The sequence below is a fragment of the Lynx canadensis genome, chromosome F1, assembly GCF_007474595.2.
Source record: "Lynx canadensis isolate LIC74 chromosome F1, mLynCan4.pri.v2, whole genome shotgun sequence".
NCBI classification, from domain to species: domain Eukaryota; kingdom Metazoa; phylum Chordata; class Mammalia; order Carnivora; family Felidae; genus Lynx; species Lynx canadensis.
The window spans coordinates 18,847,640-18,860,860 of record NC_044319.2 but is presented as its reverse complement, the minus strand read 5'-3'; the positions used below and the strand labels follow the sequence as shown (position 1 = coordinate 18,860,860).

The 13,221-nt window shown below is 43.6% G+C and overlaps 1 protein-coding gene and 1 long non-coding RNA gene across 3 annotated transcripts in view; one reads left to right on the top strand and one right to left on the bottom strand.

Annotated features, from left to right (window-relative positions):
* LOC115505040 overlaps window positions 1–7,660 on the top strand; it is a 34,391-nt gene extending 26,731 nt beyond the window's left edge. For both annotated transcript variants that reach the window (XR_003965894.2, XR_003965892.2), the window contains one exon: window positions 7,495–7,660. This is a non-coding gene — a long non-coding RNA (uncharacterized LOC115505040). The remainder of the gene's footprint in view (window positions 1–7,494) is intronic.
* The window catches only part of BRINP2 (BMP/retinoic acid inducible neural specific 2), a 122,293-nt gene that overhangs the window by 29,225 nt on the left and 79,847 nt on the right, over window positions 1–13,221 (bottom strand). The gene's annotated exons all lie outside the window — the stretch shown is intronic.

Genomic DNA, 13,221 nt, shown 5'->3' with positions numbered 1-13,221 from the left:
CTCTGGCTGTGGTTTATATCTAATGTTAATGATCAGCAGCCCCACCCCCCTACAATGGGTATAACAATTTCTGCCACACTCCTAAGGTTCAAGGTCACCAAAAGAAGCAACAATCTTGGAGTTACGCACTTTTCCTTAGTCTTCATCTTCTTTTGTCCAACATCAGACTTGGGACAATATGTATTTTACCCAAACCAGAAAGAGTTTTGAGCACATCTTACTTTAATGAACCAAGCTGTGGAAGCTCAGAAAGCTAATTTTCCTGATGTCACACAACTATCAAGAGGGAAACTTGGGCTATTAGAATTAAAAGGAACATTTTAGTCCTATATGCCAATCTTTTTCATATTATTGTGTACATTGAAAATTCTCCATGGGATGCACTGGGATCAGACAAGAGGAGATAAGCAACATATGCTGCCCAGATTTTGCCCAGTTGCCCCAAGAGCAGAAGGGTCAACCTATGGCCATGCCCATACCTATCCATATCCATTTGCAGTACCACCAGGTGCCAGCAAGCATACCCGTTGAGAAGGTCTATTCCTCTCCTCTTACATTATGATTGAAAACCGCAAAACGAGAGGGAAGCAGTTTGCTTAAAGCAATATAACCAATTTGTACCAGAACCAGAACAAAAAGCTAGTGTCCTGACCCCACCACAGTGCTTTTAACAACCATGATGGTGGTGACAACAGCAACAGCGAGACCCGGAGAGGTTGAGAAAAAAATCATTTGCATGAAGTTACAGAATTAGAAAGTGGCTGAGATTAAAACCCAGGTCAATACCTCACTGCTGTTTCTGTAACGCTATTTTCCCTTGTGCAGACTAAGTGTATTTTATGGTATTCTACTTACTTTTAAATGTTTATTACCTTTCAATGAAAATATTTCCTCACCTGGAACATTTCATTCCTTTGGTTCTCTACATAAACATGAATTGACTGTACATCCAAAATACATACAGCAAAGCAAAACCTTTTGGGATGAAGGTGGCTTCAGCACACCCATTTGCAGAAGGAGAAATTGAGACCTAGTTAAAATCAGAGTACCATGGGAGAAATCAAAGATAAAGGCCTGATTCCAACTCCTATGGCTTCTCAGGAAATCATAACACAGAATAACAAATGACTTAGAAAAAGTGAATGATACAGTCTTAGGAAGCATTTTATGAGCAAATAATAAAAAATAATGGTTAACATTTAATGAATTCTTAGTATGTGCCAAGCATTCCAAGCATCTTACAAGCATTAACCAATACAATATTCAAAACACCCCTACAAGGGGGAAAATATCATTATCCTCATTTTATGGGTGAGGAAATTGAGGCACAAATAAGTTAATTTGCCCACTGGGGAACACCCAGTAGGTGGCAGAGTCAGGGTTTAAATAGAAGATGTCTGGCTTTGTAGTCCACAGTTTTTAGCACCATGCTAGTCTACCGACCCTGTGAGACCCAAAAGAACAACCACGATTTTGTGCAGGTATCAGCCCAGAATCAGGCATAGGCCTCAGCTGCTGGCAAGAAGGTTCGGGCTCGGAGGGTGCCTGGTGGTTTTCTCTTCTACTTCGCTAAGTTTCTTCCCTGCCCTTTGGGGGCCCTTCATTGAATCAAAATAATGGGGGAAACATCTGTGAAAGAAGTTTGAGCCAGAAAGTGGTAAAAATGTACTTACAGAACTTATTAACCTGGTTCTTTCCAGCATCTGAAAACCTCAGAAGGCAATACTGGAAGGCAGCCTGAGCTATTCAGAGAATAAATGTTCATTTCCGATTTCTCGTTTAGCAGTTTTTTTTCCAGTAATAAAATAATCAAGGCTCTTTTTTTTCCCTAGGAAAAGGATGTTTTCTATATATCAATTATATTAACACACTACTTCAATTAAGCCATCATCTTTGTTTCAATTAAGACATCAAGTAAATCTCCATTTCAATTTAGCCATTTCTCTTAAAATCTTCCCCCACTGTGTTTGTCAGGCAGTAAACAGTCTGAGAGAGCAAACGTCTCCAACAGTAGTGAAGCCCCTGTGGAAAGTGCCTTTAGAACAGCAGAGACCACTAAAGGGCTCCCCAGTTAAAGCAAAGGGCGACCAGAACACTCCAACGTGGACTCCACCTGCAAAGCTGTTCAAGTGGTACCCGGAAAGGATGCTCCAATAGGCTGCTATAAGTAAGAAGTTGATTCCATTTTCCACCATATTTTAGATTAGCCCAGAGTGAACAACATACATTTTTGTCAAAGGGTTAACATGCCCATAAAGTTATTAATAACAGCCAAAACAGAATTTAGGAAAGGTATAATCCAGACCGGAGGCTAAAACCCAGTGTGTTATAGCATCTGTACACACCAACACAGAGAATATGGTAGGCAAAATCCAAAATCTCTCTATATATTCTGAAACGATGGTAGCTTTCTGTGTCCCACACTGCTCAACCCTAATGGTCCAGATCGCCCACAAATGACGTTTCTAGTTGTCCATGAACTTAGGGATTTTCCCAGAACCTAAAGGGCCTGTAATAAGAAAGCAGAATCGCAGCCATGCCAAGCTCGGGCAACAGGAGCTTCTGCAGGACTTTGGGACTGGACCAGCTCTGGGTTTGAAGCAAAAGGGGCTCTGATGAGAATACTAACTGGCTACAAGGTGTTCCTAATTTGAAAGTTGTAAGTAAAGAATGTCTCCAAGTCACAGCCTCTAAGTCTAATGTCACCCACCACGCCATGGCACTGCGTTCTTCCAAGTAATACAAGGTCAACGAGAACTCTGGCAGCACGTGTGCCCCCCTGCAGGACCCCAGGCTCCTGGCTCTGAAAGACTTGGAAAGAACACAGCTGGGGATCTTCCATCCCGGTGCTGTTTCCAGCAGCTCGGTGCGGAAGCACCACCTTTCTGGCTTGTAAACTGAGAATACTGATCCAGCCCCTGTGAAGAGACATTACCTAAGAAACCTCCCTTCCTTATGAAGCCTTCAAGGAGAGAGTATTTTACAAGGAAATCCACAGTCTAAAAATAAAAACACAACTACACCTCAATGAGGCTGAAATCTAGTAATCATGAACACTGCAACCTACCACACAGGTACTTGTGCCGAGACCTTGGGCTAATAGTGAATTAATAGTTACCAGTTTTCCAATAGACCTATCTTTCCATTTCTGTGTGGAAAGCATGTTCAGGCACCTTTCCAAGGCCACCACTATGGCTGTCATTTGGAAAGTCTCATTTCCTGTACCCTGAATATGCAGCTCTACCCACCCCCTCTGGGGTGGCCCCCTTGCAGGCTTGGCACAACCCCGTCCCAGCATCAGTATGTCCTTGAGTATTAGGAGCCCATTTGTTCCTCCTGAGTTAGACCCCAGGTTGTGTTTACTGAGGAGACAATCAGTGCCGTTTCCAGCAGAGCTAACCAATCGTCACCTGCTCACTCGGGCGGCAGTTCTCAGAATAGGCGCTGGGACTCCCAGAGAGGTTGGGGAGAAGTCTTATGGTAGCTGTGGAGCCCAGGATGCCCACCTCCAAGCACCACTTTTAAAACAATGGCAGAAAGAGTAGGCTGTCATGATAGGAAATACTGTCCTTCTCTCTTCTTTGGCCTTCCTGATCTATTTCCAATAACCTCTTTTGGGGGACCACCCTCCTCCAACCTTCAGTGTTCAAAGGGACTGCCAAATGCTGAAGGGACTGAGTTATCATTCTCCAAAAGGTGGTTTTTGCTAGGAACCATACTTGGAAGAAAAACAAATATGACTGGTTTTCCTTGAAAAATGAAGGGAGACACAGGACAGGTCATTTAAATATTTAAGAACTTTGGAGCAAAAAAAAAAGATGAATTGGCCTTAGCTAAAGACACAAATAGTTTTCTTTCCATTTTTCCTGTGACTTTACTTTGTCTATGTGAACTGTCAACCAATGACCATGGGAAAATTTCTCACATACCAACCAGTTCTGGATAAATGCAAACGTCTTTGTTCTCAGAGCTCACCTTTCTCTTGGAGAGTTGCCTTTCCCCAGCTAGCTTGAGACTTGCCAATTTGACACAGGAATTTCAATAAACACCACAGAGGATTGCACTGCTTATTTTCCTGAAGAGTCCCAGATCACAAAGAAGCCTTTTTTTTTTTTTTTTTCATCCTTCTGCCAATATACCTCACATCCAGGGCTACTGCTCCCACCACAGGACTCGGGCCACCATTGAGTTATTTACCTCAGTGAGATACCTAAGATGATTTCACATTCTTTAGCTGGACAATTTTAGGGACTGAGGGACATATCATGTTTTGGCTCCTGTACAGAGGCAGTATTTCTAGACACATCACATCATCAGGAGATTTCTATCTCAACAACAGATTACTGTAATGTACTTAGCTATTAGAGCCTTTACTGCTATAATGAATAAGACATGATTAATCTGAGCTATAAAAAGAAATTATAATAAAAACCATAATCTCTTACATTGGTGTAAGCTTTCCTTTCCTTTTTAAAAATGTTTGTACACAATTTTCACACAAGCTCAACTATTTTATCTATACAAGAACCTCGGGGAAAAGGAAGCAGAAATATCATTACTCAACTATTAACCTTTTATAGGTTAAAAATGAAGAGACAAAGAAACTGAAAAAAGTGACCCAAGTCTCCTTTTATCAGTGGTAGAGTTTGACAAGAACCCGGACCACCTCATGAATGATTTTCTGCCTTTGGCTATGACCTGTGCTCAAGTTCAGGGATCCTGGTACGCCTCTATCATACTTCCCAGGAAATCCTTTGGCCTTGTTAACCAGGGAGAAATTCCAAGACAGGAAGGTTTCAGTCCAGGAGCCCGCTGGTTAAATAATACCTCAGTCCATGCAACCCTAGGAGGCACCAGAGCAGAGATGGGGCCAGCCCTCCCCCAATGCCCCTGTGCCCCTGTCCTTCCCACTATCTGGTAGAATTCAAGAAGCCTAGCATGTAGGTAATTTAGCAGCCTGCTGTGTTCTCAAACAACGGCCCGTAAACAATGATTGGCCAATTTCATTCTAATCTTCCCAATTTTGCTCTAATTAAAATCAAGCTGTAGCTTTCAAACAGTTTAATTAAGGCTGATTGGGAAAAATGGGGAGGGGAGACTCAAGCTTAGAGGAGGAGGACTGGGTCACTGCTTGGCGAATCTCACACTGTCCATTTGGGACTTGGGGGATTGAAGAGGGCACTGAGGGCAGTGTGTTTGTAGAATCAATGTGAAATACAACACACTCATTGGAATGAAGGGCCAGTGAATCTGTGAGACCAGAATGAACTGAAAGGGGAGCTAAGATCTGTGTTTTCCCACTCAGAAACCTCAGCTCTGTTCTGACCTCCCAACCTGCTCCCCACAGCTCATCTGTTCGACTGTGGATAAAATGGCTCTGCTCACTACTCTTTGCCTCCCGTCGTGCGTGTCTTTGCTCAGCAAGCTAACAGCCCGTGCCATGCTTCTCCCCAGCAAATGTCCATGGGCTTCCCATTATCTACTTAACTCTAAGAGAATTCCCCCAGACTGGCAGCTCCTTCCACTGTTCTACAAGTTTATTCCTTTTGCAATGAGATAGCCCTTCTGGAATTTGGGTGTATTTACTTCTTATGTGAACTGATCTTTGGACTAAGTATTTTTTGTTCCTTCAATAGCTTCTAGATTCCTAGGCTCTTATGCTAAAACTTCTCTGCATGCAATCTAGCTTGTTAATGTGTTTCTTTTTAAAGATGGCAACCAAAATTAAACACAATTCAGTAGCTGTGTTCTGAGCCATGGAGAGTATAGGATACAATTTCTGAATACATCATTATCATCATTGTAACTATCATCATTGTGTCTATCTACTGAACCCTTATGTTACCAGTCATGGTAGTGGATGCTTTACATACTTTTAAATCATCACCACAACCTTATAAATATCAGTGTGGCAGATTGAATCTTCATTCTCACCTATTGTAGAATGCCCTTTGATATGTGACTTCACAGTACCCATCACTCATACAGATGGACCTCATTTCCCTTCCCCATTGACACTGGACTTGGCTATGTGGCTTCACTCTGGACAAACAGATATGGACAGAAGTGACCAGGCACCAACACTGGGCCAAGACCTAAAAAGGCATTGCATATTTTTTTCTGGCCTGCCTGCCCTGGCCATGAGCACTGCTTCCCCCACTTAGTGGCAAGTGCTTCTCTTTCAGCCTGAGACCCATGATAAACATCATTGGAGAAAACACCACATGGTCCCCTTGCAGACCTGTAGCCTGAAGCATACTAATTCAGTCAACCTCCAGATACATGAGCGAGAAAAATGATATTGTTTGAAGCTGAATATGGGGGTTATGTTTAAGTCCATAATTATGGCAGTAGTTAACTGATACACTGATATACACCACAACTTTAGTCCTATTTTATAGCTGAGCTAGCTGAGGCTTAGATAATTTAAGTATCCTAGTCAAGGACACACAGCTAACCAAAAGAGTGAAGATAGTCTATGATCTTTCATGTGTGTGTGTGTGTGTGTGTGTGTGTGTGTGTGTATGTGTGTGTGTATGTAAAGGAAATATATTTCCTTTGTTAACACACCTGAATATTTCATTCCTTTTTTGTTTTAGTAGTTGTATACTAAATTCATTTAAATTTTTGTTATTTTTTTTTGAAATATAGTTGGCACATTTGCATTCCTTTAAAAAAAATTTTTTAATATGTTTTTTTTTTTAATTTTTTTTTTCAACATTTATTTATTTTTGGGACAGAGAGAGACAGAGCATGAACGGGGGAGGGGCAGAGAGAGAGGGAGACACAGAATCGGAAACAGGCTCCAGGCTCCGAGCCATCAGCCCAGAGCCCGACGCGGGGCTCGAACTCACGGACCGCGAGGTCGTGACCTGGCTGAAGTCGGACGCTTAACCGACTGCGCCACCCAGGCGCCCCTTTTAATATGTATTTTTGAGAGACAGCATGAGCATGGGAGGGGCAGAAAGAGAGGGAGACACAGAATCCAAAGAAGGCTCCAGGCTCTGAGCTGTCAGCACAGAGCCTGACGCAGGGCTTGAACTCACAAACCATGAGATCATGACCTGAGCCAAAGTCGGACCCTTAACTGACTGAGCCAATCAGGTGTCCTGCATTCCTTTTTTTGAAGAAGAAAGTATTCTTGGCTAAACTGTAATCTTATGGCCAACCAGAACCCCACGTTTTTTCCAACCCAATTTGTTTTTGTTTCTGTCTTAACTGCTGAGCCAAGCCACCTATATCTTACATTTGTGAACTTGACATTTTGAACTTAAATCTTGGGCTTTGCACTTCACCACCTTATTGCATTCCATCCCCCATGGCAGACTGGAAAGTGTTCTCTAAGCTATTTCTACTTTCTCCTTGGGTTCACAGATACACAAATTTCCGCAGCTTCCTCTGCATTTAAATGTAGTCATGTGAATGGGTTTGGGCCAGTGGAATGTGAACCCAGGCCCAACTCATTAGACCTTTCTCTCTTTCCTTGTTTACCAGGACCCAGAGGAGGACACTGAGACCCTAGATGATGACAGAGTGACTACATGGACAGAGTCTTAATCTTGAATGATTTCGTGAAGCACTCTCCTTTTAACCATCTCATAAATTGCACTGGACTTGAGCAATGAATAAATAATTAAATAAATCTGTACTAACTCACTGAGATTTGGGGACTGTTTATTCCAGCAGTTAACCCACTCTAATACCTTGATCATGCTGATCCCCTATTCCAGCCTGGCAAAAGAATCTTCACTCTTGATTTTATTGCCAATCTTGATAAGGGTCTCTTTCAATTACCTGATTTTATTGTCTATGTGGTCAAGCATCCATGCTTCCATTTCTCCTCAGCTCAGTAACATTCCCATATGGATCTCTCTTTTTCTTGTTTTCTGAGTCTATATGAAAATGGTGTTAGTTCTGAGCCCTTGACTTTTATGCTGTAGGATCATAGTGTGTGAGTCCTGCTCTAAGGGAAAAGTACCTGTCACTGTGAAAGTTTTACTTTGAACTATCTATAACTATAAAATCAATGAATAGATTAATTCAGGCTATAGTTAGGGAGAAAAAAAATGTGGGTTTTAAGTGATAAATTTGATTAATGTATGGAAACTCAGTAAAAAGAATTTGATAAAGACTGCCCCTCCTTTCTTTCCTCTTTCTCAATTAAACTCTCTGAATTTTCTCTTTTTCCCTCTTCTCAAGATTCCCCATTCTGTTGTTTTCCATATTTACTCTCAGGAGACCCCTCACAAAGAATAATGCACTTACCTTGAAATAAACCAAACTGTGCTTTTAGTTATCACCAAATAGTCCTGATAAAGAAAATCCTATTATTCTACCCATTTTACTGATGAGAAAAAATTAAGCTCGATTAAAGACAACTTGTACAAGTTCACACCAGAAGTAGCAGGACTACCATTTAAACCTATACAGTATGACTCTAGAGCTGGGAACCTCAACCACTTGTTTTCTCCTTCCATCTAATTCAGTCCCAGAACATGCTACTCATACTGAGGGGTTTCATTCTCTTATTATATCCTTAACATGTGGCAGACATGGTACCAGGAACCGGAGATAAAAGGATGAAATAAAACATATTCTTTGCCTGAAGGAGGTCAGAGCCAAGAGAAGAGCAAGTAAAGACATACAAGTAAATAAATACACAAGATAAGTTATACAGCAGAAATATGAACCTATCAATGGGGAATCATAAGTAGTAATGACCAACTCTCTTGCAGGAACCAAAGAAGACTTCATAGGGAGTTGACATTTAAGTGGGCTTGAGAGGTGAGTAGGAAGAGAAAGATGGAAGGAGCTTTGCGGGAAGTGGGAATGAGACATGGAAAGACACATGGCATCTGAAGGAGTCTTCTGTATCTGGGAAAATGTGTACCTGTTCAGTGATACTGGAACAAAGGACAGCAGGAAGAAAGTGTGCAGCACAGTCAGCAGCCCAGGGTCAGTGTTCATTGGATATTTGTCAAAAGAGAGAATGTGTGGATTTGGAAGGGACTCTCATGCCAAGAAAATGTATTTGGGTTTTATCCTTTGGGCACAGAAAGACCAGCAGAGGACCTCAGGCAGATTGGACTGGAGAAGACAGAAAACTACAAGCGGGAAACAGTGCAGCCAGGAGAAGAAAGAGGAAGCTGGCTTTGAAAGCTCTGAGATGGAAGTCACACAACTCAAATGCAGGGAGGGGATGAGGAAGAGGTGGGAGTTACAGTGCCCGGTGGCTGTGACATTCCAGCTGCCATACCAGGAAGCACAGCAAGGAATACAGGAGACATAAGTGTCATAGGAAACATGATGAGTGCAGTTCTGGCTACGATTTTACCACAAACCAAATCTAGGTGCACAAAATCAGATCAAATGGGAGGTAGCTGCAGTTCCTTGAAAAGCTGAGGAAAAAGTTAGGATTTTTTCCCTCTACATGTAACTTGGATGAAAAAATCTGTATTCTCCGACCATAAGCCCAGCACATATTTCCAACTTTTCTTGAAGTAATGATGCTTCAGTTCCAGAGAAAAGTCACCACATCTTCTGAGGCGTGCCTGCGCCCTAGAACCCCCATCAGTAACCTTCGAAAACTGCCTAGAAAGCAAGAAGTTAAAGAAGTCTGTAGGGAAGAAAATGCCTGATCTGAGAAATTCCAGCATGGTGAACTCATAGTGGTCCATGACAAAAGCCTTGACTGCTTTGAAAGATGAGCAAGCAAGCAAGCTCTCAGGGAGCCAGAAGTGGAAGAAAATCTTACATCAAAGTAAATTTCTGATCTTTTCCTTATGCAGAAAGATGGAAAGATGGACTTGGGCAAAAGAAACAAGGATGGTTTGAGAGAAATAACATCGAGAAGGGGAAAGAGAAAGAGAACTTCTGGAGGGAAGTTACACGGTGCCGACAAGTCTAAGAATCAGGAGAATAATCATCTCCAAATATCTAGAGACCTATTGTGAAGAAGAGGCATTTACACTTATTGTCAAGAAATAAGAAAGCAGAGTCAGGACCAGTAAGTGGAATTGTGCAGAGAAAGACTGATTCAGTTCCAGAAAGGTCCTTCTAGAATTTGGGGCTAATGAATGGAAATTGGCTTCAGTGAACACGCAGGACTGGGTGTGCTCAAGCCAAGCCTGGCCGACAACCTCCATGGGGATTTGTAGAGTGGTTGTCTGCAATGGGCAGGAAACAGGTGGTCTCTTTTTTTTTTCATTTTTTAATATCTATTTATTTTTGAGAGAGAGAGACAGAGAGCACAAGTTGGGGAGGGGCAGAGAGAGAGGGAGACACAGAATCCAAAGCAGGCTCTCGGCTCTGAGCTGTCAGCACAGAGCCTGACTCAGGGCTCAAACTCACGAACCATGAGATCATGACCTGAGCCAAAGTCAGACGCTTAACTGACAAAGCCCCTCAGGCACCCCAGGAAACAGGTGATCTTAACATTTCCTTCTAAGTCACATATTCAAACATCACTGGGTACCAGTCTGCCACCCCATGCCCTCAGGCCTCTGTCAGACACTGCCTTTTCAGCTTGGGCCTTGTGTCCCAGGCCAGCCACTAAATCTGTGGTTCCTAGATTTAGTCTCCTGACCCACAGGCATCAACATGGACACTGCCCTACTTAGTGGTAACAGAAGGCAAAACATGTACTATCAGCCTCGACAGCCACGTTTCTTCTATTGATTTGAGCATGAGTTTCCAGATGACAGAGGCTGACATTCATGGACTAGCACAGTCCCCCCTCCTCTCCATCTTTACCAGACGCACAGCTTAGAACATATACAGAACCAGCTGGGCAAAGGCTGGCTTACTGTGCTACAGTTTACCCCGTTACTAGTAAACCAACTATGCAGCCCATGTTGAGGGATCATTACATGAGGGTGTTTACATGCTTCTGTGGATCCAGGAGAACTCACTCCCCAAAGAGTCTTCCTTCCTGTCCCTCCTCCGTCACTAGCAGGTCCCCAGGTAAAGCACAGGCTCTCCTGGCACACCAGGACAATGAGAATTCTCCCAGGCACAGGGGCTGATAATGAAGGGTGGTACAGTGCTGGTCCTGGCTACCTCATTTTTCTCCCACCAGGGCCTCCTGCCTGGCCAGTGAGACTTTTTGTTCACTCTGGCTCACTGTGACATCCAGAGCTTGTTCATTCTTTGCAGCAAGAGGGAGAAAGAGGCGCATTTCTAGGCTCAGGGAGGATCCTGTTACAGTGGCAGAAGCAGGGAGCATTAAACAGGTGCAGAGGTGGAAAAACAGCAGGCAGAGGGAGCTGTGCCAGACCCTTCCATCTTCCTCGAACCATGCCCCATGTGGAACAGCCCTCATCTGCCCACAGCTACCCCTGTAAATCCCAAAACTGCCTTGGGATCCCCAGCCTCCAGGTCTCTTTCTTTTCCATCTTTGGTGTACTGTGGATGCACACCAAAGGATATGCCACTAGTGTCATTGTAAGGAACTCCAAATTTACAAAGTATCCTAATAAGCAGAGGTTATTTACATCACCAGAGTTTTTTTCTGGCTTTATGAAAATATTCCTTGAAATGTAAGACATTTCCTAGTGGATACGTGTGTTTATAAATCAGTAGCTACCTGGTCCTCAAGTCAGGAGCTATAGATTTACTTAACACTGGATTTTTATAAGCCATTGCCAGGCAAAAAAACATAAGATACTGCACTTTGGAATGGCATTAAGTGTCCCTCTAGTAGAGGATTAGATTTACAGAAATTTAATTTACACTGCAACCTTACAGAAATATGCCAGCAGTGTAGAGCCTACACATACAGAATTTGCTGTGGGTGAACTGTTTCAGGAAGATTCATCTGTAGCTTCCTCTCACTGAGGGTTCCCCAGAGCCCAGGCGCAGAGGGAGAACTCTGGTGGAAACAGGACTACAGGATCTCTGAGTGAGATGGCCCCACTGAGTCCCCTGAGGCCCATCTTCTGAGTCCCAAAGATCTGCCAGAATGCCACATGGAATGGCAGGAGGGGCAGAGAGCACAGGTGGCTACAACTGGGGGTACCATTTCTCTGGGAGCGTTGAGAATCCCAGGCTCAGGGGAGGAGTCAACATGGTGGAGAAGTAGGGTACCCGAAGTTCCCTCGTCCCCCAAACACAGCAGTGTTGAGGCCAGAAGACTTGGAAGTCCAGGAATCTGGACTACAGAGTGACAGAAACATCTCCAGCCATCCACAGGAACAACTTGGCGGGCCATAGGTGCATGATTGAGAACTGGGAGAGATAAAACAGGTGGTGAAGGCATGGAAGGGAGGGATCCTCTTCTGTGGGGAGACCAAAAGAAAAGAAAGAGAGGCTGTGGAAGTGTAGGGATTGTATTTGGACAAATGTAGGGATTGTATTTGGACCAGGGAATGGAAAAAAATGAAGAACCAATTTCTAACTTGTTCCAGGGTTGCAAGGCTTTCTCTGTACTGGGGCCACCCTGTTTCCATGCCTGGGAAGGAGGGGAGCCAACCCCAGTCTCAGCAGCAAGCTCAGAAATGCAGTCAGAAAGAGCAATCTCCTCCCTTGAGTACTGTGGGAAGAAGGTAGATAGCCTTCAAGGACAAAAGACCCTGCAGGAGTCTGCCAGCCAGAGGCCCTTTGTCAGCTTGCTGGGCAGAGTGGCACTTCACTGGAAACGGGGTGGGGGGGAGGGGGTGCAGAGCAGGAGTGGTGGGGTTTGAATCCCAGCCTAGTGCCTGGGAAGCACTGGAGACTGTGGAGCTGGAAAAACCAGCCTGCTTGTGCCTGCGCAGCACTGTGAGGATGGCCTGAACAGAGTGATCTGGGACACTCAGTCTGGGGAGGAGAGACTGGGGTGTTGCCATTTTTCTCCCCATCACCAACAAGGTGGTGCTTCAGGGAACCAACAACAGGCCCATAGTGGAAGCAGGATCTGCCTACACCAAACCACGCCCCTCCCCCATGCCTGGTAACTGCATATCTACTGGAGCAAGATTGACACTGACCAACCAGACAGTCCCTCCTCCAGACCAGCATAGCCACTGGTTCCAAAGGACCATCAGATACCCATCCAGTGGTTTTGCATTTTCTGATTTGATTCTTGCTCAATTCTTATTATATATATATATATATATATATATATATATATATATATATATGATGTATATATATGTATACATATACATACATACACACACACACACATATGTGTATATACACACACACACACACACACACACATTTTTTTTCCTTCCTTTGCTA